Genomic DNA, 23,307 nt, shown 5'->3' with positions numbered 1-23,307 from the left:
GGAGAGGCAGCTTGAGTGTGGACGCAGCCGTCTCTGAGGAGCAGAGGCCCGGGCACAGGAAGCCTCTGTCCCTTGCGACAGTGCCAAGCCCTGGAATTCAGGTGTGTCCCAATTTGTGTAATTAGAGACTCCCGACTAGTTAGTATGAGTTAGATCTCTTCTGGATGTCCAACTAGGGGAGGGGGCTATTAGAAGCTATCCTTTGGTACATCCTTTTGGAAGAAAAGATTGCTACCCCCTACCCCCTCCCGCACTGCGCCCATCGACCCTAGAGTGCATTTTCACATATTGGCTAGCAAAGTGCTGGGTCTTGTTTTGTCCTGGAAGAGACTTAAGTGTCATGCAGTTTGAAGTGGAAGCCAGAAATGTGTTGGTGGTGACTTTCCTGTCTCCTGCCAGGGCTGACCTTGGAGCCAGGTCCTGAGGATCCTCACCTCAGACTGTGGGCTCTGGGAGGCAGGGACCCATCGATCTGTTCTGCCTACTAGGGAGGACCCCCAGCACCTAGCCTGTGCCCGGCCCACGGTGGATGCTTCACAAACACACGGACAGCAAATGACTCAGGGGAAGGACCCAGATGCCCTCTCTTTCTCTCCAAAGACAGAAGTATCTGGGGTTAAGATAGGGCATCTCTGTGACAACTTCCTCTCCAACCCTACAAGATGGTTTCAGTCTTGGCCCTGCACTTACTGGCTATGTGACCCTGGGCAATCCACTCAGCCTCTTAGCCTCCCAGTGCCTCGGTTTCCTCATCTGCGAGATGAGGCAACGGCAGAGCCACCCTGTAGGACCTTGTGAACTTGACATCTGTAAGTGCATAGAGCATGCACTCGACAGGGGCCTAGTGCTCCTGCTGCCCCGATGGTTTGTCAGAGCCCTAGTCTCTGGGTGCATGGCGGCACTGTGGAGCCCACATATGGAGGGAGAGGCCTCCTCCTCCAGCTATTCTGCGGCATGGGGGTAAGGTCCAGTTGGGGTTCAGATCCCTTGGATTTGAGCAAAGAAGGGTAGGCAGGCAGCTCAGCTCCTTGCCTTCCCCTTCTGTGAGTCTGGGGGCGGGGCAGGACTTGGAGGGGGAGTGTCAACAGGGCAGTGGTGAAGTTTTGTAAACAGACTCAGTAATGATGCCAGTTTGGGGTGCAAGAGGCCTTTTCCCTCTCCTGGCACAGTTGGGAGGAAGCTGTGAGATGCTGCTTTCGTCTGACATGAGTTGTGCTGGCAGCCACCGTGGAACTGAGTGGGGGGGGGGGGGGTGTGATGTCTGTGTGTGCGCAGAAGCACTCTGTTCTGACAAAGGAGAAGAGGAGAACTTGGCAACTTACTCATTTGTAGAGTGGAGACTAGCAAAGTTACAGTGAGCACAGCCCAGGCGACAGCAAATGTGGCAGGAAGAGAGGACCCTGCAGGGCTCACGGGGGAGTCGTCGGTCTCAGGATGGGGGTCCTGCTGGCCAGGCCTCACCTTGCACCACACCCAGCCCCTCTAGGCCACTCCTGGCCAGCCCCTGCCAGTGGGAGCAGCCTCACAGCCCCCATGCTGGCCTGGGGACTGGCCTGAGGAGGACCTGTGTCCCTGGGGAGGCAAGGAGGACCCAAGCTGGGGTGGCCAGGGGTGAACCTTATGGTGATTTCCTGTTTAAGGCAGTTCTGAGCTGACCTGCTCTGACCTTGTTTTATTTCCCCTGATTAAAACAGCTTTTAGTTTTTTCTCGTCATAGAAGTAACATGTATTCATTAGTAGAAACATTTGTAGCTGCACCCGGTGAGGGGAACAACCCGTTCACTCACTCTCCAGCACCAGAAGGATGTGTGTTCACACTTGGTGTGCACCCTGCCAGATCTCTTTTCTGTTCAAGATAGAGATCCGTTTTTACAGAATGCAGTCTTTCATAACACTCTTTAGTAATATGTCCTTTTCATTTTGTGCTACATCATGACCATGCTGTTATTATTTTTATTATTATTAGCTATTTTAGATATTGAGGTGGGTCTAGAGACTAAGATGACAGACAAACACCAATGTACGCAAGAGCAAGCCTCCCAGGGTCTGACTCCCGGGGTTCAAATCTTGGCTCTGCCACTTACAATGGCTGTGACCATGGCCCAGTTGTTCAGCCTCTCAGCGTGCCCATCTGTAACATGGGGTAATAGCGGTGCTGCCCTGCTGGATTCTATGAGCATTAGGGAAGCTGATTATGTAGCGCACTGCGGGCCAGTGCCTCAGAGTATCCCAGTGTGCTCTGTGAGAGTTAGCTGCTGTTGCTATTATTGTTGTTGTTGCTGTTATTATTATTTCTATGTACTCTGTGTTAGGCAGAATAAAGGTGCACCCTCACTCCCCAACGATGTCTGTGTCCTAATCTCCAGAATCTATGGCTCTGTGATGCTGTATAGTTAAAGGCTCACTGCAGAGGTGATTAAGGATCTCGAGGTGGGGAGATTATCCTGGATTACTGAGTGGGCCTGATGTAATCGCAAGGGCCGTTAGTGGAAGTGGGAGGGCAGAGGGTCAGAGCCCAGGAGGTGTGACGGCAGAAGTAGAGGTCGGAGTGATGGGATCAGTGGCTGTGCAGGTGGACGGGTCCACAAGCCAAGGGATGCGGGCAGCGTCCTGCGGCTGGAGGAGGCGGGGAGCGGACCCTCCCTGGGCGCCCTGCTGCGGCTCCGTGTTCGCCCAGGGCGGCCCATCTTGGGTTTTTCAGCTCCAGGGCCATGAGGTGATAACTCTGTGCTGTCCTAAGCCACTCAGTTTGCACTGATTTGTATGGCAGCCTCAGGAGGTGAGTACCCCCTCCTGACCAATTTGGGCAAATAAATCATAGTATTTTCTTTGGATCTCCTGGTTTTTGTTTTTTTTTTAATTTTAAAAAATATTTTATTTATTTATTTTTAGAGAGAGGAGAAGGAAGGAAGAAAGAGATGGAGAGAAACATCAGTGTGTGGTTGCCTCTCATGTGGCCCCCACTGGGGACTTGGCCTGCAACCCAGGCATGTGCCCTGACCAGGAATCAAACTGGCAACCCCTTTGATTCACAGCCTGTGCTCAATCCACTGAGCTGCATCAGCCAGGGCTCTTTTTTAAAAAATAAGAAATAAAATATTATAAATATTGGAGCATGGTAATGGATTTATGGTGGACCCTTCCCTGTGGGCCTCTCATAGTGTGCCCATGCCAGAGTAAATTACAGCCTCTAACCATTGCCCAGCCTCCTCACCTGTGGGCTGTGAGCACTGAAGCGGGTTGTACAGTGTGAAAAAAAGTATAAATATTGCTCAAACCTCACCTATACTCCTCCTTCCCTAGAGAAACCAGTATCATGTGATAATTACTATTCCTATGCATATTTTTTACATTTATTTCAAACATTTTATTCTATAATTAGCACATAATATATTGTTTGTGAGGCACCTTCTTTGATATTGGTGGTGTTATTTTTAGCTGCTGTCGGTGGTCTCAGTCAGTACACCTTGCGCGATTCACCTGTCCTTTTGATCATGGACACAGGTGGTTTCCAATTGTGAAAAATTTCCTGTTCCAGGTATATGCTCCTGTTTTGTTTGAAATGGCTACAGTTTTCCACCTTATTTTTATTTTTTTAACCGATCTCCTATTCTTGGATATGACATAGTTTATTATTTTGCTGTGTCAGCCACTGATCCTGGGAACCTTTTTCTAGCTAACTCTTCATTCATAGGATAAACTTCTGAAAGAACTTCTGGGAAGAAGGGAAGGCTGTGTCACGGGCTCAGGGCACGGAGCATTCAGTCGTCCCCAGGGAAGCTGCGCCGACTCACGTCGCCCTGCCCCCTTGCTGGCACCTGGGCATCTGTCAGCTGTTCCACCTGTCACAGACTCAGAATTCTTCAGCGAATGAAGGGTCTTATGAGTGTGGTTTGTACTTCCATCTCCTCCCGGCCCGGCATTTGTTCTGGTCCAGGCCTGAAACCAGCAGCTCGATCCCGCTGAAGACTGGTGCATCTCGCCATGACGTCAGCATGACCGCCGCGGTCGGTGGTGGAAGACTAATGCGCCTGTCTGCGGACCGAGGCTGCTGGTCCGTCCTCATTTGGTCTGCACGTGAAGTTGCTGTGTTCCTGATCTCTATGAGAAACTTCATGTGCAGGGAAGCCCAGGAACCTTCCAAGGTCGACGGCTGGGATTTCGTTCCAGGGATTCTAACTGCCCAGCTTGTGTGTTAGTAGAACGGCCATCTTCTGGGATATGACTTGAGTGTCATTTTCCTTTCTCAAGAATAAAGCTTTTACTTTTATTTATTTTATTTTTTAAAAACTTAAAAAAAGAAATGCACACTCGAGGATATATTTACTGATTTGAGAGAGAGAGAGAGAATGCATGTACAACATCGATGGGAGAGCAAAACATTGATTTGTGGCCTCCTGTACGCACCCAGACTGGGGCTCAAACCCGCAACCTGACCAGGGATCGAACCTGCAACCTTTTGGTGCATGGTATGATGCTCCAACCAACTGAGCTACCTGGCCAGGGCAAGAATAAGCCTTTTCATGACCTTCCATTTTGAAGCTGGTTCAAAAAAATGTATGGCTTGCACCGAGCCGCCAATCAGAATTACGTCTTCAGTCCTTCGAGGCGAGTGGCGTCTTGTCTCTGTACGTTAGTGCCTGACACTGGGTGACCCCAGTGGGTGCTCAGTAAGTAAGTGTGTGCTGTTGAGCTGTCACTTTTTTTTTTTAAGGAGGACTCTACTGTCTCTCTAGATTTGCTCATTCAGAACATTTCATAGAAATGGAATTATACAATGCATAACCTTTGCATCTGACTTTGTTTAATATAATGTTGCAAAGGTTCCTCCACATCATAGAGTACTTGATTCCTTTTTTGGCTGAATAATATTTTACTGTGTGGATAGACCACTTCTGTTTACCCACTCATCACTTGGTGGACATTTGGGTTATTTCCACTTATGGCTGTTGTTAATAATGCGGCTGCAGACATTTGTGTGCAAAGTTTTCTGTGACTGTTTTCATTCTCTTGGATATACACCCAAGAGCAGAGTTGCTGGGTCACCTGTAACTCTGTGTGTGATTGTCCGAGGAGCTGTTAGACGTTTTCCAGAGTGGCTGGCCACACCACCGTGTGTGCGCACCAGCACTGGACGAGGTTCCGGCTTCCCCACAGGCTCACCAGCACTTGTCACTGTTTTTTTGATGGTGGCCGTCCTGGGGGGGGGTGAGGTCGCATCTCATCGTGGTTCTGATTTGCATTTCCCTGTTGGCTCCTTGTTCTGTTTTACCCAGAAACTCATTATTTATGCTTCTTAGCTGATGCAGTGTTTTGCCATGAAACACTTGTGGGCAGGGTTCTGACCTTACTTTCACTTTCCTAGAGCTGAGCATGGCCATTTGGTGCTTACCATGGGGCAGATGCATGAAGAAACCCTGGAAAGGTTAGCGTGAGCCTGTGGGCACGGACGTGGATCAGTAGGGATGGGATTCCTGGCTTGAGTCTAGAACCATGAAGTTTGAACCATTACATCTGCTCTTTGGGGACAAAAAGGACCATTTCTTTTGAAGGTGTAGCCTCCTCTAGTTTTCCTAGTAAATGTTCAGGTTCATTCCGATGCTGTGGGTGAGGTATGGCACAAAGTTTCCATTCTTTCAAGGTTTGCTACCATGGCCCAGGGTGTCCAGACTTAGTTATCTTCGCACAGAGCCCTGGAGATGCCTTCTCACCCCCCAGCTGCCCGCTCGAGTCCCTCTGCCTGCATCTGACTGCCAGCCACCCCTTCAGAGGAGGAATTGGGGGAAATGGAATTGGGAGGCACTGCTGGCACCAGGATAGGGAGTGTTCTGAAAAGTTTGGGAGCACCTTGCCCTGACCAGTGTGGCTCAGTTGGTTGGGCAACATCCCGCAAACCAAAGGGTTGTGGGCTCGATTTCCAGTCAGGACACATGCCCGGGTTGTGGTTTCGGTCCTCATTTGGAGCGCCTTTGAAGGGCAACTGGTTGATGTTTCTCTCTTGCATGGATATTTCTGTCTTTCTCACTTGCCTTCTCTTCCTATCTCTGGAAAAAAAAAACCCACACCAAAACTTCTGGGAGTACCTTGGAGGCATAGCAGTGACTGCATTTCTTGAGCCTGTGCCACGAATCAGCACTGTGCTGAGTGCTACAAGCACCTGCGTAGCCATTCATCGTGCGTATGGGTGTTCACGTACAGTTTCCAGTGATCACAATGTGCCTTTTTCTGTGAGTTAGGTGAGCTCTGGGTGACATGCCGAAGGGCGCCAGACTTTCTGGAGGAACTATATCAGGCCATTTTCCCCCAACTACCATGTGCCATAAAAATGGAGATTAAGAAATTGAAAAGAGAAGCCACGGGCTGGGAGAAAATGTTTGCAAAACACGTGGCTGATAAAGGACTTGTATCCAAAATATAAAAAGAACTCTTAAAACTCAACAATAACAAAGCAAGCAACCCAATTAGAAAGTGGGTAAAAGATCTGAACAGACACCCTGCTCCCTCTCCTAACGCACTCCCGCCGCCCCACCCACCTGCCCATCCTGCTGTGGACAAACGGCCCCTCCCAGGCCAGCGCTGCCCAGTGGAAACACGGCGTGAGCCATCAGTGCCAGCCACGTGCATTGTTTAAAATTTGTTGGTCACCACATTAAAAAAGGTAAAAAGAAAAAGAGGTGACATTAGTTTTCACAATAAGTTTTATGCTACCTAATATATCCGACGTATTCTTTCAACATGCACACAATAGAAGTCTTTAATGAGATTTAATATTCCTGTGTTTGGTCTGAGTCTTCAAAATCTGGTGTGTAGTTGATACGTACAGAACATCTCTGTTTGGACCAATTCAATTTTGAGTACTCATTAGCCATACTGGGCCAGTAGCTGCTGTATCAGACAGTGCTGTTCTAGAACATGCCTCCTTCCTCTTTTTGCATTACCCACTTCCTTTGTCATCTCCACATTCTTCCTTCTTCCCCCAGCAGCAAAGGTGTCCTCCACGTGGCAGCAGCTGCGTGTGAATCGTGTCCCACTTCATGAGGTCGGTGGCTGTATTTTCCCACGGAGGCTGAAAATGTGCAGTTGTGCATGTCTGCTGGCTTGGCCATCTGCTTGGGTGTCTGTCCGAGATTGAGGCATGATACCCAATCGTGGGGCCTGAGCACCCAGTCCCAGCTGTGCTTCTGCAGATTACTGGGCAGCCCACAGTAGAACCTTCTCCTGCAAGCATGGCCTGTCCCAGGTAGCCCTGATCAGCTTCTGTGCCTGTCGAAACTCAGGGTTCTGCTGACATGTGGTGCAGGTTGGCAACTGGTCTTGTAAGTGTGACTGAGTAAATTCTATGTGTATGGAAACAAAGTAGAGTGCTGGGAGGCATCGTGAGGGCCAGGGAGGGGTTTGGGTATGGAAGGCCTCACTGAGATGGTGACATTTGAGCCAAGACTTGGCAAAGGCGAGGCGTGAGCTCTGTGGACTCTGGGGAAGAGAGTAGAAGGCACGAGCCAGGCCTCGGTCTCCTCTAGCAGCTGGTGCCCTGGACTGGTTGGCTTTGTGGCAGGGAACAGAAACTTTTGGAGGCACTCGTGCTGTTTGCCCTCAGCTCTGTGGCCAACCTCTGCCAACACCTGCGGTTGTGCCTGTAGGCTTTTGCTGGCCTCTGCAAAGGGCAGTCCGGGAGAGTTAGTGCCTTTGGAGGGGACTAAGGACAGAGGGGGACCTGGTGGGCCAGTACCCCAGTGCGCTTGCCCTTGGTTGGGACAACTCTGAGGCGTGTTCTCCACTGGCATCTAGGGTTCCTGGTGGTCTCAGTTGCCTTTGCCCACAGGGGCAGTGGGCTTGGCCACAACCTTGTACCAGCCGCATTCTCTGCCCGGCTCACTGCCCTGGACTCCTGGTGATGCCTGCGTAAATGACTTGGATGTGCATCCTAGCCTCAGCACCTGGGCCCGTAAGACAGAGACACCTAGACCTGTGTTGGGAAGCACGGGGCCAGAACTGGCTGCTCTGACACTCCTGTTTTCTCTGTGTTCCATGTGCGCACGCACTCATTACTCAGCACGTGCTGCCAGGACGTGTGTGTGTGTGGCTCTTCCCCTCACCTCCGATTACCCAGGCTCCCCTGCCACCTGTCCTGATTCCAGAGAGAGTGTGTCTGATGGTCCCTCACCACCACCAACACACAAGCCGGGTTCTGTTGACTGGTGTGGGGTCAAAAACTAGCTCAAGCAGAAAGGAGGATTTGCTGGAATGTGGGGCTGAGATGAATGCCCAGTACCTCACACATCCCAGGAACCAGGGCCTTGGGGAGCAGAAACTGGAACTGCCTTTCATTCCCGGTCCATCTTTCTGCCGGCCTTTGCACTCTGCCTGCGTTCTCTCATTTTCGGACAGGCCTGGTCTGCAGAGCAGCCCAGCCCAGCAGCCCGCCGAGAATGCTGCCTTCTCTCAGCGTCCACAGTTGGTCTCAGTATTCGTGGAGACCACACGGCCAAGTTCGCCTACTGGCTGCAGTTTACTCCTGACTCCTAGACCAACTTGGGGCACCTGCGCAGACATCTGTGGACGGGCACAGAGCCGTGAAAAATTGGAGTCGTCGTCCCACACGCGTTTTCCCAGCCGGCTGCCTTCTCGGTTCTGCTCTTCTGCTGTTAACAAGTGTCCTTTTCACGGGCTGCAACGGCCACATTGTTCTCACTTTTGCGCTTTTGTTGGCGATTTTGTTGTTTAAAATGCTACCACCAAGTGCTGTCTCATGCTCCTAAGCACAAGAACGCTGTGATGTGCATTATGGGAAAAGAGTGTGTATTAGACCAGCTCGTTTTGGAGTTAAGTCATAGGGCTGTTGGCTGTGAGTTCAATGTCAGTGAATTAACAATACATAGGAAATAAGGTATCTATGCAGAAACACACAAAACACTGAGAGTACATATTGATCGGTTGCTGACGATACTGTGGCCAGAGGTTGGCAGGAACCTGACTGTGTGTCTGTCTGTCCCAGGAGCACTGGTTCAGTGTTGGCTGACTCAGTGTTCCTGAAGACCTTACAGCAAAGGACTACTGTGCGAGGTGAGAGTTGGCTCTGTATGTCAGTCCGAGGATAAGCCTCCAGCTCTGTTTTTGTCTGCCCACCACTTGGGCCAATGACGTGAACGCCAGAAGAATGAGGTCTGCGGAGGCCAGAGGATAGGTGGGAGAGCATGTCTCTGACTTCCTGCCTCAGCTTGAGAGAGAGTCTTGTGGGCCTAAGCCAACCGTCCTGAGTTCACATGCACGCTGGTGGGTGACCTTGGGTGAGTCACTTTACCTCTCCACACCTTAGTTTCCCCTTCTATTTAAAGTAAGGGGAAATGTGATCCCCTTTGTCAGATGGTTGCGTAGAGTAAATGAGTTAACACATAAGTGATTAGAAGAACGCCTGGCATTTTAATAGTAATTGCTAAATGAATGGTGGCGGTTGTTGATAGTGATCGTAATGATTTCTGTTTTCTATTGCTGTGTAACAAGCCATGTCAAAATGTATCGGCTTGAAACTGCAGTGGTTTGTCATTTTGCATGATTCTGAGGGAGTCCCTCTGCTGGCTGTGCTGGCCTTGCTTATGTGGAAGTTCTGAGACTGCTTCGTGCACGTGGCTGGCCGTTGGTACTGGCTGCTGGCGGGGGGTGGGGGGGGCCCTCTGTTCTCCATGTGGCCTCCTCTCCTCTAGTTGGCTAGCCCGGCTTCCTCAAGTGGAGGTCTCCAAGGACCATTCTGAGAGGCAGAAGGCAGAAGCTGCAAGGTTTCTTGTGTTCTGGGCCCTGGAACTTGCACAAAATCACTCTGGTTTCATCCTGTTGGTCAAAGCAGTTGGAAAGCCAGCCTAGGTTTAAGAGGGAAATGGCCCTTCTTTTGGTGGAAGGAGCTATGAGATGTAGTGGTCGTGCTTTTTAATATACCACGGTGTCCTCATCATCCATCATCATCATCTTGAGGGTTACTGTCTACTTCCTCATGGAGGCACTAGCATGGTTTTATCAATTCTATTTTGTATGATTACAGCTTTGGTAAGCCTAGTTGGTAAGAGAGGATTTCTCAGACTGTACCTGCCCTTCAGGAAGACTCCAAATGTGTATCTGAAATATCAGAGGGCATGCAGCGATCCTTTTACTTAACACTTTTATTGGTGTTAACACTTACGACATGTTAGGCTTGGCCCAAGGTGTGCAAAATTGAGACAAGTTCTGTGTCCTCATGAGGTATATAGTCTGGTGTCTGTATTCTTTGGGGGAGAAATAAAGGGATTCAGTGAACCCTTGGGTTTGAGAGCAAGAACTCAAAGGAGAAGTCCAGTCCTGGGAGGGAGGGGACAAGATAGAAAGACCTGGTGGTCATGTATGCTGTTCCTTCCTACCACGTGACCTGGGCCCAGTCACTTCCTCTCTGCGGGCCCAAGTCCCCGGCCTGTGAAGTGAGGGTTACAGTACTGCATCGGGTTGTCGCGACGGTTCAGCGGGCTGGTGTGCTGAGCTTTCACAATTGTTCTGATCATTTCCATCCCCTGTGCCTTGCTTTCCTCATTGGCAAGGGCCCTTCTGGCTCAGAGGGTCTGTGTGTTCAGTCGGCTCCTCACCCCTTACCCCGCTGTTCAGCGCACACCCCCATTGGTCTCTCTCCCTCCGTCATGTCCTTCTCTCCGGGAGCTCTGTCACACTGTAATTGCATCCTGCTGCTGTGGGCATCTGGTGCCTCCTGCCCTTCTGTCAGCCCTGGAAAGGGGGCTCTGTTTGTTCCGCTCGCTGCTCCAGTGCCCTGCACGTTGACTGGCACACACCAGGTGCACTGTAGACGTTGTCTGAGGGGCAAATACTCTTCTTTTCCTGCCTGGGCTACAGTGAAGTGGAGCTCTGGAGAGCTGAGCTTCAGGGACCATCTGTCTGGCGAGGGCTGTGTTTCTGGAGGCCTCGGTGGCCTGGACGACAGCCAGGCCAGAGCCAACATCAAGAGCCTACATCAGATGTGGCAGGCCCGGCTGGCGCTCACAAGCAGAGGGAAATGGTCAGAATAGTTTTTACGAGGGTGTTCTTGTCATGAGTTTCCATGGAAACTGAGGGCGGTCCACCCCATCACCCTGGCAGAAGGCAGGGTGTTCGGATGGATCATGAATAGGGGAGTTTGCTTCCTCTTCCATAAATTAGTGAGAACTCACCAAATTTCTTTTTTTTTTTCTCCCAGTAGGGGACTCTTTGAATCAAAAATAAAAACAAATATAGGCTTCGAGTGAGAACGCAGGGAATAGCCAGTACTCTCATGTCATTTCACTGTTCTAGCACCCGCTCCTAGGCAGGTGCAACCTCCCTGGTTTTCAGATGAGGAAGCTGAGTCAGAAGGGACCAGCGACTTGCCCAAGGCCACACGGCCCGGGAGTGGCAGAGCTGGGGTCCAAACCCTGGTCCGCCTGTCTCCGCCATTTGGTGGGGGTGGCAAGGCTTGGGCTTGGAACATAAAGACCCCGTTGGGTGCAGGGCTGCTCCCGGGGATGCATGGGGTGGGGGGAGGTAGTCTGTGTTCCTTCCACAGCCAGGTGGTTGGGCACGGCCAGCAGGGGAGGCTTGTCTGAATTCCCTTGCAAAGTCTGGTTCAGAGAAGCTAAGGATTGGGCCCACGGTGTCCAGGAAGCCTGAGGCCACTCCAGGTGCCACTCCCGACTCCTCGTCCAGCGTTCTTTCATGCTCCCCGGGGGGGGGGGGGAGTGGGCAGGGGAAGCAGTCATCTAAGCCACCTCAGGAACCCTGGACCATATCCTGTTTGCGTTTTTTTTTTTTTTTTTAATTATGTAGACTATGGTTTTATTTTCCATCGAAAGAGGAATATACATTCTTTGCAGAACTGTTGGAATATACAGAAAAACACAGACAAAAGTATATCCCATTGCCTACCATCCAGAGATCACTGGAGCCAACCTAGCATTAGTTGTATTTTATCTTTAAGAGTCATGATCTCTTGCTAGATAGATGTGCCTGGTATTTTTTTTTTAAAGCTTTTAAAATGAACTTCATGACGTATAACTGCCATGCAATGATATGCACCCACTTAAAGTATGTGTTATAGTGCATTCTGACACATGTGTACACTTGGTGACCACTACTGGCCTGATGATGGCCAAGGGCCGTCCCATCCCCCCAGTGTCCCTTTGCAGTCAGCCTGCACCTCCCCCCGCCGGCAATCCCTGGTCTACTTTCTGTTTTGAAATTTCACATAAATTGAATCGTAGAGTCTGCACTCTTTTGTGGTCACCTTCTCACGCTCAGCATAGTGACCCCGAGGTTCGTCCATGCTGCTGTGGGTCTCAGCAGTCTGTTCTTTTCCGAGTGGAGTGGCATTCCGTTGTCTGAGCATACCGCCATCTCCTTACTCGCTCCCCTCGTGGGCGACTTGGGCACCTCGGTTTCTCCTTCTATGAGAAGGAGGGATCGTGTCTACTTTACTGGATTGCTGTGAGGTCTGAGCTCCTATGAGTGATGAGAAGAATGTCTGGCACGCAGCAAGTGCCAAATGAATGGTGGTTGTGATTGATAGTATAATGGTTTTAGTTACTGCCGTGTAACACACCACCCCCAGAACTCGGTGAGACACATTGTAAGTGTTTTCAGTTCGGGGCTCTTTTAAATAATGTGAATCAATGAATAATACGAAAAAGGGAAGCCTGGATGGCTGCTGCCTTTGTTGCAGCTTAGACGCTGTGTATCTTGGAGGACAGGCTAATAGCCTGCCTTTTCTAAGATGGGCAGGTTTTGTGTTGAGGTTTGGGTGCTTTGTTTCAGGGGCTCTGATCTGCTCGGTGCTGGCCCCACTTCTCGCCCTGCGTCCTGCCTTGAGCCTGGCTCCGTCTGGTTTTGCTGGGCAGACCCACCAGCTTGCCTCACTCAAGCCTCAGGAAGTGGCCTCTGTAGAAAAAAAAAAAAAGTATAAGCAGTGGGTGATGAGCTTTAGGCCGAGTGAGCAGATCACTGGAGTGCAAAGCCCCAAAATAGATCTTTCTCTGCTAATTTGCCGAGCAAGTGGAGGCAGTGGCAAATGCTTTGCATAATTTCCTCCTCCAAACGAAAAGTTTTACTGTGAACAACTTCTTGGGATCAAAAGAAAAAAAATTAAAAAGATCCAAGTTTTTTTCTGAGAAGCACAGAGTGAGAGCCAGACAGGTGTGGGTTTGAATTCCAGATCCACCATTCTGCAGGCTGTGTGATCTTGGGCAAGTTTCTTCACGTCTCTGAGTCTTAGTTTTCCTGTAGTCACTGGCAAAGATGAGACATACAGACTGTGTGTGTGTGTATGCAAAGCACCTTACTGTATTTGACATGTGGTGGGATCCTATAAATATGGAGTGTCTGTTTTCCCCTTTATTTTGTCCTTCTTCCTTGTCCTAGAACTTATGCCTCAGTTTCTATTAGCTTCCTAAGTGTGGCAGGCAAGAGGGGAGGGGTAATGTTTGGCTTTTCTAGGAGGATGCTTCCAGGACTGTCTTTGAAGTAATGTACTCCACCTCTGCAGGTCACTGGAGAGGAAGCTGAAATGTAGGTGTATATGGTAGGTGTGAATACTGCCCCAAAGAGGCCCACATCCTAATGCCTAGAACCTGTGGATCTGCTCCCTTATACGGCAAAGGGATTTGCAGATGCAGTTAAGTTAAAGATCTTGAGATGGGGATCATCCTGGATTGTCCAGGTGGGTCCAGTGTCATCACAAGGTCCTTATGAGAAAGAGACAGAAGCATCAGAGTGAGTGGAGGTGCCATCCTTTGAAGGTGGAAGGAGAGGCCGCATGGCAAGGAGCATAGAGGGCCAGGCCACGCAAGCTGAAAATGGTGTGGAAACCGAATCTCCCCGGGGCCTCCAGAAGGGCCCAACCCTGCCCACACCTTGGCTTCAGCCCAGGGAGACTGATTTTGACCTTGGGACTGAAAGAGATTACATTTTTGTTGCTTTAAGCCACTGTAATTGTGGTAACTTGTTACGGCAGCAATAGCACACTTAGAAAACAGGGTAGGTTTATTACAGTTTCATAGGAAGGTAACTTCTCAGATGATGGTATTTGGTTCATTTCTATGTTTTTGCCCTTCTCACTTGGATGGACTGTCTCGGTCTGGCCTTCGAGACTTGGGGGACTCTGGCTCCCCTGAGAGCTGGTCTCGGTGCCTCAGTGTCTGTGGTCAGGGCCGTGCGCCCCTGTGGCCAGGATAACTGCTGCAGAGAGGCTTCCTCCCTCTCACTTTCTCGAGCAGGAAGGGAAATGAGCTGCATGCTCACAGAGGTCAGGCTTCCTGTGTGCCGCTGTGGCCAGCCCACCGCACTGGGGTCCAGGTCGGGTGGGCGTGGGGGCCCACTGCCCGTTGATCTCTGAAGCAAGCTCCTCCCTGTCTGGTGTGGATTTGTGTTTAAGTTTTTTAAAAAACAACTGTTTCATTGTAATCTGGCACCAAATGGCCACTGGAGGTGTGAGTGTTAGAGGCTAGCGCTAGTCCCCGTGGAGAAGCGGGGCCTCTCTGTCGGGACCCTGTTTGGGTCTGTCTTGGGCCCTCTTTCCATGTTCTTCCTGTGCCACACTTGTGAGGTGACAGGGGTGGTGGGCGCGGGGCATTCACATTCAGTAGCAACTGTTACATTTAAGGAGTAACACTGGGGCTGAGCAATGAGAAACATCCCAAGGCTGCAATCCTGTTCACCTCACTGGTTGCTGCCTGTGACCTCTGTCCTTCCCTGTCCCGTGACATCCCCTTTTATTGATGATGACTCCTGTGTAGGTAGGATAGGGGCCTCCAAAGATGCCCATGAACCTGTGAGTTTGTGGCCTCACCTGGCAAAAGAGAATCTGCAGGTGTGATTAAGGTAAGGAGACTGACATGGGGAGATTATCCTAGATGCTCTGGGTGGGGCATGCCATCGCAGGGGTCTTTAAAAATGGAACGGGGAGGGTGGACGGTCAGAGTCAGAGAGAGAGAGTGAAACATTCTGGCTTTGAAGGTAGAGGGAGGGCCCACAAGCCAAGGGGTGCACGCAGCCTCTGGAAGCTGAAAAAGGCAGGGAAACAGATCCTTGCTGGGGCCCCCAGAAGGAACGCAGACCTGCCGACACCAGGGTTTTAGCTGGCTAAGACCCACTTTGTTTCTGACCCGCAGAACTGTGAGACAACAGACCTGGGTGGTTTTAAGCCACCAGGTTTGTGGTAATTTGTTGGAGCAGCCATAGGAAACCCATGCACGCCCTAACAGCATCTCTGTGCGGGGTCCCTGTCAGTGGTCCATGTGGTAGATATTTACCGACCACCAGCCCTGTGCTAGACACTCTGCTGGGCATGGAGGCTCCCAGGTTGAATAAAGCAAGTCCCAGTCCTGCAGGCATTCACAGTAGAAGGGGGAGATACACATGAAGGTGATGATGCTAAGACAGAGTACGTGTAGGGTAGAAAAAGACGTGGAATTGGACTGGGGGGCCCTGGAGGGTTTCTCAGAAAAAGTCACTGAGGAGAACTTGAAATAGCAACTCTGGAAGGTCCAGGCACCTCTTGGCTGTCTGTACCTGGGCACCTAGTAAGACCTTCAGACTCAACATGTCCAAAACGGAACTTGTCACCAGAAAAATGAAGGTCTCCCTTTTTGAAACTGACGCCTCCTTGCTCCCCACGTCAGCGAGAGGTACAGGACCACCACATCCAAACTCTGGTGTCCTCCTGATGGCTCCTCCACCTGCTGTGTCAAATCTGTGCCCGTTTGGAGATATGCAGAGATGGGAGGGACTGAGAAGAACATTTAGTACAAGCTGTTTCCTTCTTTAGGAAGCAGGAGGCGGTAAGTTTGAGGCCAAAAGGATGGACTGTGAAGCCAGACTTCCTGGGTTCAAATCCCAGTTCTGCACTGATAGGTGTGACCTTGAGGTCAAATTACTTCCTCTTGAGGGCCGCCTCCTCACTGATGAAATGAGAATAACAGTGATACCTGTGTCATAGGGATGTTTTAGAATAAAATGTTAACATATAAAAAGCAGTTAAAATAACACAATAAATGGCAGCGGCAGTTGATAGAGAAGCCACTAAAAATCATGAAATCAGCAGCCACTGACTGTGTCCTCTGAGTGGTTTTATTAACCTCTGTCCTTGGTGCTTTATATATAAATCCTCCTTGTGCTGTTTGATGAGTCTGCCCATTTTACAGATGGGAAAACTGAGCCTTGAAAAGTAGCATGACTTTCCTTAAGCCACTTAGCTGTGATTTATTTCCCTAGTATGTCTTCCGTGGCAGCCTGAGATAATCTCGAGCAACTCTGGTTTGTGTTGTTGTTGTTTTTTGTTCTTTTTTGTTTTGCAAGTTCTTCATTGTATCCATTTGGAAGTCTTAGATTTTACTGCTGGACATCTACAGCACCAGCCTCCTGCTTCCCCTGGACAACTGGTCAGACACTGAGACCAGGGCGCTGGGCCCAGAATTTGTCTCTGTATTCAGCCTCCTCAGTTTTTATAGGAATTGTTTCAGGCTCCACAGATTTTCCATCGCCATGCTCATGTCACCTAAGGCTGCATTTCCCTGTTGACCTTGACTTTTTCATGGGACCCCTGTAGGTGGGATACATGGGAAGATGCCTAGTAAATTAATGTCTACTGCAGTTATTAAAGCTCGATAGGGTTTTCAAGGTCTGGCTGCTTCTGTATAGCTGCAATTAAGTTTTCAGACCAAAGACTGGGACTTCGCATTTATTTCTTTAAAAATCTCCTCAAAAAAAAAAAATCTCCTTCTCTGTTCCAGGTGAGTGATCAGAAACTCAGCTACTTGTGGGATGTCAGGCAGGTGATCTAAATAAGAGAAATGAGCTGGGTCCAGGGGACAAAGGACAAGAAACACAGGTGGCAGAGTGGGCGAGGTGCCAGGTTCGGTGGGAACCGTGGTCAGCGGGGAGCTGATGTGTGCCTGCTACGAGGTGAGCAGGCTGTACCCACACTTCAGGTTCAGGGTCAACAGATCTGTGGCTGAAAAGACAGGTTATTGTTGTAAACTTCTCATTTTTACAAAGTATGGATTCAAGCAAACAAATAAAGTGTGATCTTGACCTAACAAATCTCGTCTGCAGTCAGATACATGTGTCGCTCCCAAGCCAGTGATTTATAGTCTGTTTAAACTGTTGTTGAGGACTTTTGTGAGTTCTCTTGTGGCGTGGTGTCTCCTCCTTTGCTTTTATCAGCCACGCTTTAGTTTAGCGGGCCCTTGGGGCAGGCGAGAACCCTGGGGAGACCCCATTGTGTGACCTTATGCGAGTTGTGCAACTCATCCGAGACTTGGTTTCCTCACGCAGAAGCCGGCCCTTACAGCACCACCTTCCCAAGCTGCTGCGAAGCTCGGATGGGGCAGCCCTTTCCACGGGGCCTGGGGAAGGGTGTGGTACATAGATATCCAAGAATGTAAATTTCCTTCCCCTCCATTTGGATTTTTTCTTTTTTCTAAATTTTGGGTTGGGGAAAAAAGGAACTGAGAAAGGCCAGAGCCTGGGGGTCATCACTAGGGGCCGCTTCCCAGGGGACATTGCATGTCCTTTGGGCATCCTGGCCCCTAGCCCACTGTTTGGGTTTCTTTGTTGTTGGTTTGTGTTGTCCGCTTGGGACTTGCCTTGTGCCTGGAGATGCCCTGAGGCAGCGTGAGTAGAGGGCAGAGTGAGCCCTGCAAGGGACCGTTATGAGTCCTGGCAAGTGCCAAGGCCCTGTGGTCAGAGAGTGTTTGCTGTGTTTAAAAAAAAAATAGGCAGAGGGGCAGGGTGTTGGCAGCAGAGGGGCTGGAATGATGTCAGGAGCCGTGGGCCTGCAGTCATTATAGACTCTACTGCATAAACTTGATCTTATGTTTTGAAGCTTTTTTTTTCTGAAGCAACACATGTTAAATATTCAGTATAGTGAATAATTATGAGACAAACTACCACATAACCGCCACTCAAATCCAGACCTAGAACATTGCCAGCTCCCAGAAAGCCCCACAGGGGTCCCCAGGTCGCCTCTCCCCGCTTCCTGACTGACTTTCACTTTTCTTTATGACTGGACCACCTATGTGTGTGGCATTTTGCTTTTTCACTGAAAAATAGCTCAGGAAGTTTCTCCAGTTCAACGGACCCACCTAATCTAAGACACCGTTTTTACTGGTTGCCTTATAGCTCACTGAGTGGTCGAACCACAGCTAATTCAGATAGTCCTCTGCCTTCACTGTGTTTCTAGGTTTTAAGTTTTTATTTAGCCACAATGAACATTGAGATAAAGGGGCCCCATTCTTGCCCTATTATTGTAAAAATAATACCTGCTAACTATAACAAACTCAAGCAATATAAGTGAAAACAAGGGTATTTTTTAGGGTATTTTTTTGCATCTTTCCTGTGTGCATACATATTCATATGTACACATATACTTATGTACGCAAGTTTGTGTACAGTATTTTTAAATTAAACTTACTGGGGTGACATTGGTTAATAAAATTATATAGGTTTGGGGGGTACAATTTTATAATACATCATCTGTGTATTGCATCGTACAGTTACCACCCAAAGTCAAATCTTCCATCACGTGTTTGACCCCCTTTGCCCTTGACTACGCCCCACCCCCTTTGCCTCTGGTAACCAAAGCTCCCTACTGGTAGGCAGGAGTCATTTCCAGTGTAGCCCCTGTGCCTGCGTCCCTGTGCCCCGGTGCTGACATTTCTGCAGGGCGGGCTCCTAGCGGAGGAGTCGCTGGATGTGCACAGTGAACCTTTTAGTAGATTGTGTCGTGTTACCCCCTGGAGAGGCTTCTGTCTCACCAGCCGCAGCCTGGTGTTAGAATGGTCATTACTGAGTTAGGTCTCTATTGTGCGTGTTGAATCTCTCAGGCATTTCTAGGCCCAGGAAGAGTCAGAAAATCACAGAATCCTGCTTCTAATGATGGTAAGGGGCGTACCTCAGCTCTGCCCTGGCTCTCTCTGCTTTTGTGGTTTTCATCCATTCATGAGCTTCTGTGTGTTTTAGTTAATACATGTTTGAGTTTTTAGGTTAGGAAATGTTTCCAAATACACTGCAGAGCATAGAATATAAATGTGATACTTCTGCACTCTGTCCCAGTTTCACCAGCTCTTAGCATTGTCTTTATGATATTGGCTTGAGATCTTTTCTTAATTGAATGTTATAGATATGGCTATAAAACCCTCTGTCATTTCTCCCAGAAATAACCACTTTGTGAAGTTGGTTTGTACCCTTCACTTTTGTGTTTTATACTTTAAATACACTGGGGTTGCTGGAATCACCATTACCCTTGATAATGGGCTTGTGTCTTTTATCTAGGTTATTACCATTTGTCTGTACTTTAAAACTTTCTACAACATTTTTCTTGCTCAGCATTTTTTGAAGATAAACTTTTAATTTTGAATAATTTTGGACTTACAGAGTTCCTACATTCTCTTCCCCCAGGTTACCCCCTCTTACGTTACATGGTAAATGTGCCCAAACCGGGAAATTAGCATTGGTGCATTGACTATTAACTAAGCTCCGGGTTTATTTGGGTTTGCCAGCTTTTCCACCGTTGTTCTTTTTCTGTTCCAGGATCCATCCAGAATGCCACGTGGCACTGAGTTGTTCTAATTTACCTGCGTCAGTGCGTGTAGGTCTTTTACAAATTGCCGTTGTAGAGTGACCATTGATGACTGGGCCAGTCTGCTCACTCTCCCACCTCACGCTGGACACTCACGGTGGTGTCCTTGCTCCCTGGCACGTGTTGTGGCGCTGCAGCCAGCATGTGTGGGTTTCTGGCGGGTGTGTGCTGGGGGGGTGGAATCTGCTGGTGGGCTGGAGCGTGCATTTCTGGCGTGCTCAGTGATTGCCAAGTCCCTCACCAGAGGCCTCGTTCTGCCTCTTGACTGAGTTCCTACTTGGCACCAGGCACTGTAGATATGAAAACGAGCAGAACAGAACTGAATAAATAAGGCAAGACCACCTGCCAAGGGCTGCAGCGAACACCAGAGGACCCTCGAGGGAGCTGGGTGAACACAGTGGGTGACAGTGGGGAGAAACGAGAATGGCGAGGGGATGGGGCTCCAGGCAGGTGGACTGACTGAACATGCGCATGCAGAGCTGGTGCGGTCGGAGAGTGCAGGCACCAGGGACCGCGTGGGCTCCCGCGAGCACACGCCTTGTGTCCCAGCCAGGGACCACCTACCCTTGCTAGAACACACCGTGCGCATTTCCCTCTCAGGGCCTTTGCACTTGGTGTTTGATTTTCTTGGAACCTTCCTCCCAAACATCCATGACAACCAGCTTTTACTTCTTTCAAGCCTCAGCCTAGAGGGCGCCTCCCCCGGGGAGGCTTTCCTGATCACACCTGCTACCAGCGCTCCTCCCCTGTCCCGGCACCCCCGTGCCTCACTCTTTGGTTTAATTAAGTGCTACTTCGGTTTAATTCTTACAGCACTCAGTGCCACCAGATGTAATATGTATTGATTTGCTTCTCTATCTGTTCCTGGTGCCTGTCTCACACTGCGCCCCCTCCCCCACCACCTTAGGATACAATTCCTTGGGGGCAGGGATTTGGTCTGTCCAGTTCCCTGCACGTTTCCAGCTCCCACAACTGTACCAGGCACGTGGGCCCTGAGCAATTCTTTGTTGACTGAATGAGAGGATGGGCATGGCCATTCCTGTGATAATCTGTGGAAGGTGGTAGCAAGCATTTAGCACAAGCTGTGTGTCACGCATTCTGCTAAGCTTTTTGATGGGAGCTGCTCTCTCCTTAAATCCTCTTGTCAGCTCCGTGAAACAGCCCTGCTGTCTTCGGTGGCTGCAGTACAGTGGGGCTGGGATGTGGGCCTCTGCCTGGTCTGACCCTGAGCTCCAGCTGAGAGCCCAGCTGGGTGTCTGGCAAATAAATGCTGGGAAAGGGGGAGGCAGGTTGTAGGTTTCAGCCCCTGACTACAGAGCCAGACAAGCATTCATACCCCCTGGGCCAGACTCAGGTCTTACAGGCCTGGGCCAGGGTGGGTCTTGAAAGGTACCTGCCTGCCTGGGCTGGACTGTTCCAGGGAAGTCTCTTGCCCTAATCCCGCCTTCTGTGAAAGGGAAGGAAGAGTCTCACCTTCTAGCTGGCTGTAACAGGAACTGCCCCTCCCCCACTGCACCCCCTACACCCCCACCCTAGTTTGCAAAACTGAGCCTGGTGGGGAAATGAAGGGCTGGCTTGCTAACCACAATGAAGACTCATTTGCAAAGGCAAAGCAGGGGCAGTGGGCCCTTCTGTGCCCCCAGCAGGAGGGACAGGCAGGTCATGGTCTTGCTGGAACCATTCACCAGCCATGCCCCATCCTTGGGCTTGGGAGCTTGGAGACAGTTACGAGCTGAGGGCTTTTCAACTCCAGTCTTCTGCTTTGTTAACTGGGGTAAGAATAGTCATATTGTGGTGATAGCATACAACTCAGACAAGGGAACACAGGTAAAGCCTTCTCCAGGGTCTGACTCCCTGTGAACACGTGGGGGGCATTGGCCAACCTGTCCGCGGTGATGGTGGATCGCTGGCGTCCCCCTCCTGGCCTGCCTCTCCTGGCCTCCACACAGTAGCAGATTTCTAGGAGTAATCTTCAGTGTAAGCAGCAGACATAAAGGAATATCTTCTAATGCATGTTCTTCTTTTCCTTTTTTAGAAGAATTTGCCATTTTAGTTAAACTCTGGTGAACAGTGTGATATTAGGTTGACCGAGAACACAGGGAGGGCCAGACCCCGTTTCTACAAAGCTGAAGAATGAGACAGAGGCAGGCCCTCCTGCCTCGAGTCTGGGGGGGTGGGGCTGGGGGTGCCCTGTCATCTGTAAGGGAGCAGGATGAGTGCCAGAATGGGAGGGCGTCCATGTGCCAGGGGTCCAGGCATCCCGACTGGGAGCTATTCGAAGGCTTCTCGTGTGCCCAGCTTGCATGGTGCTGGGCTGCAGCACTAATGCAGGGAAACCAGTAATTACCGTAAATGTGATGAGGGCCAGGAAAGGGGAAGTGGAGAAGAGGAAGGGAAGCCCTCGCCAGGAGGGGGCATTTGAGCTGGGCATTGAGCTGAGATGAGTGCTTGTTCCTGCCCACGGACTCCTCGGAGGACCTGCTCCTTCCCTCCGAGAGAACTTGCAATGTGAGGGCACCCCATTTGGTGTTCAAGGACCCTGTGAAGGCCCAGGATGCAATCACCCCTTTAGAATGAGGGCTTTACTTTTTGTTTTTCTTTCAATCCTTACTGGAGGATGTATGTATTGATTTTTAGAGAGGGGGAGAGAGAGAGAGAGAGAGAGAGAGAGAGAGAGAGAGAGAGAGAAACAAACATCGTGTGAAAGAGAAACATTGACTAGTTGCCTCCTGTTACATGGCCCCCTGAAGATCGAACCTGCAACCTAGATATGTGCCCTGACCGGGGATGGAGCCCATGACCTTTTGGTGATTGGGACAGCTCTCCAACCAGTGAAGGCACCCAGCCAGGGCAAGGGCTTTGCCTCTTGATGGAGGGCTTTCTAGACCAAGAGGGCTGGGTGGGGGGCATTACCAGGTGTGGTAGGTTCTCCCCAGGGTTCTGAGGGGGGCTTCTGGAAACCAGCACCTTCTCTTGTAGTCTGTCCACGTCCCTCTGAGCCCTTGCTCTTGGCCATGGCTGTGTCAGTCAGCTGGAGGACCCCGAGCTGGCGGTCTGGCCAGCGAGGCCTAGTCCCTGCTGGTGAAGCAGGTGGGCCTGCTGCTGCGGGAGGTGCCTGGGAACCCCGGGCCTGTTCTGATCACTAACAAGTTGGGAAGGTATCGCTGCCCGTTTTATCTGATGACTGACGTTGGCAGTAGGAGCCCTGATTACTTTCGGCATCTCCACCAGTGGGTTCTTGGCTTCAAAGAAAGTACCCACCTTTAGCCAGAATCTAACCTGTTCACTCCAGGGTTTTCTGAGAGGCCACTGCGGGAGCAGCCTGCTGGGAAATGGGCAGGGAGAGGGAAAGGGCTGGGCGGGCTGGGCTGCAGGTCTTTCTCTGTGAGACGCCCCCACGTCACTGCCCTGTTGTCTTTGGCACCGAGGCTCGCCCAGGTGGCCCTGAGTGAATGACTTCACTTTCCCCAGCCGTCTCAGGAAAATGGGGGTTTGTTCCTGAGGTTGCAGGGAGGATTCAGGAGATGGTGAAGTCAGCTGTGGTTCCTAATAAATATTTTGTAAGGAGGGTTTGGTCTGTTCTCTGTCCTAATCAGGTGGTTTTTGCTCTGGGCTTGACCTTGGCAGGGCTCTGTTCTCTGCCAGCAGAATTGGCAGGTCAGCCTCTGTAGGTGCTGGTGGGGTGGCATTGG

The 23,307-nt window shown here is 50.3% G+C and overlaps 1 protein-coding gene and 1 non-coding gene across 2 annotated transcripts in view; both read left to right on the top strand.

The window, feature by feature from the left end:
* Positions 1-23,307, top strand: part of PLCG2 (phospholipase C gamma 2) — a 147,942-nt gene that overhangs the window by 14,852 nt on the left and 109,783 nt on the right. The window lies entirely within an intron of this gene.
* On the top strand, positions 3,114-3,250 carry LOC123806229. The gene has a single exon (XR_006783462.1). It is a non-coding gene; the product is annotated as a small nucleolar RNA SNORA42/SNORA80 family (small nucleolar RNA).

Source organism: Phyllostomus hastatus, unplaced genomic scaffold (genome assembly GCF_019186645.2).
Source record: "Phyllostomus hastatus isolate PE091 unplaced genomic scaffold, TTU_PhHast_1.1 phas_scaffold_345, whole genome shotgun sequence".
Lineage (NCBI taxonomy): Eukaryota > Metazoa > Chordata > Mammalia > Chiroptera > Phyllostomidae > Phyllostomus > Phyllostomus hastatus.
This window is presented reverse-complemented; position numbering and strand designations above follow the sequence as displayed.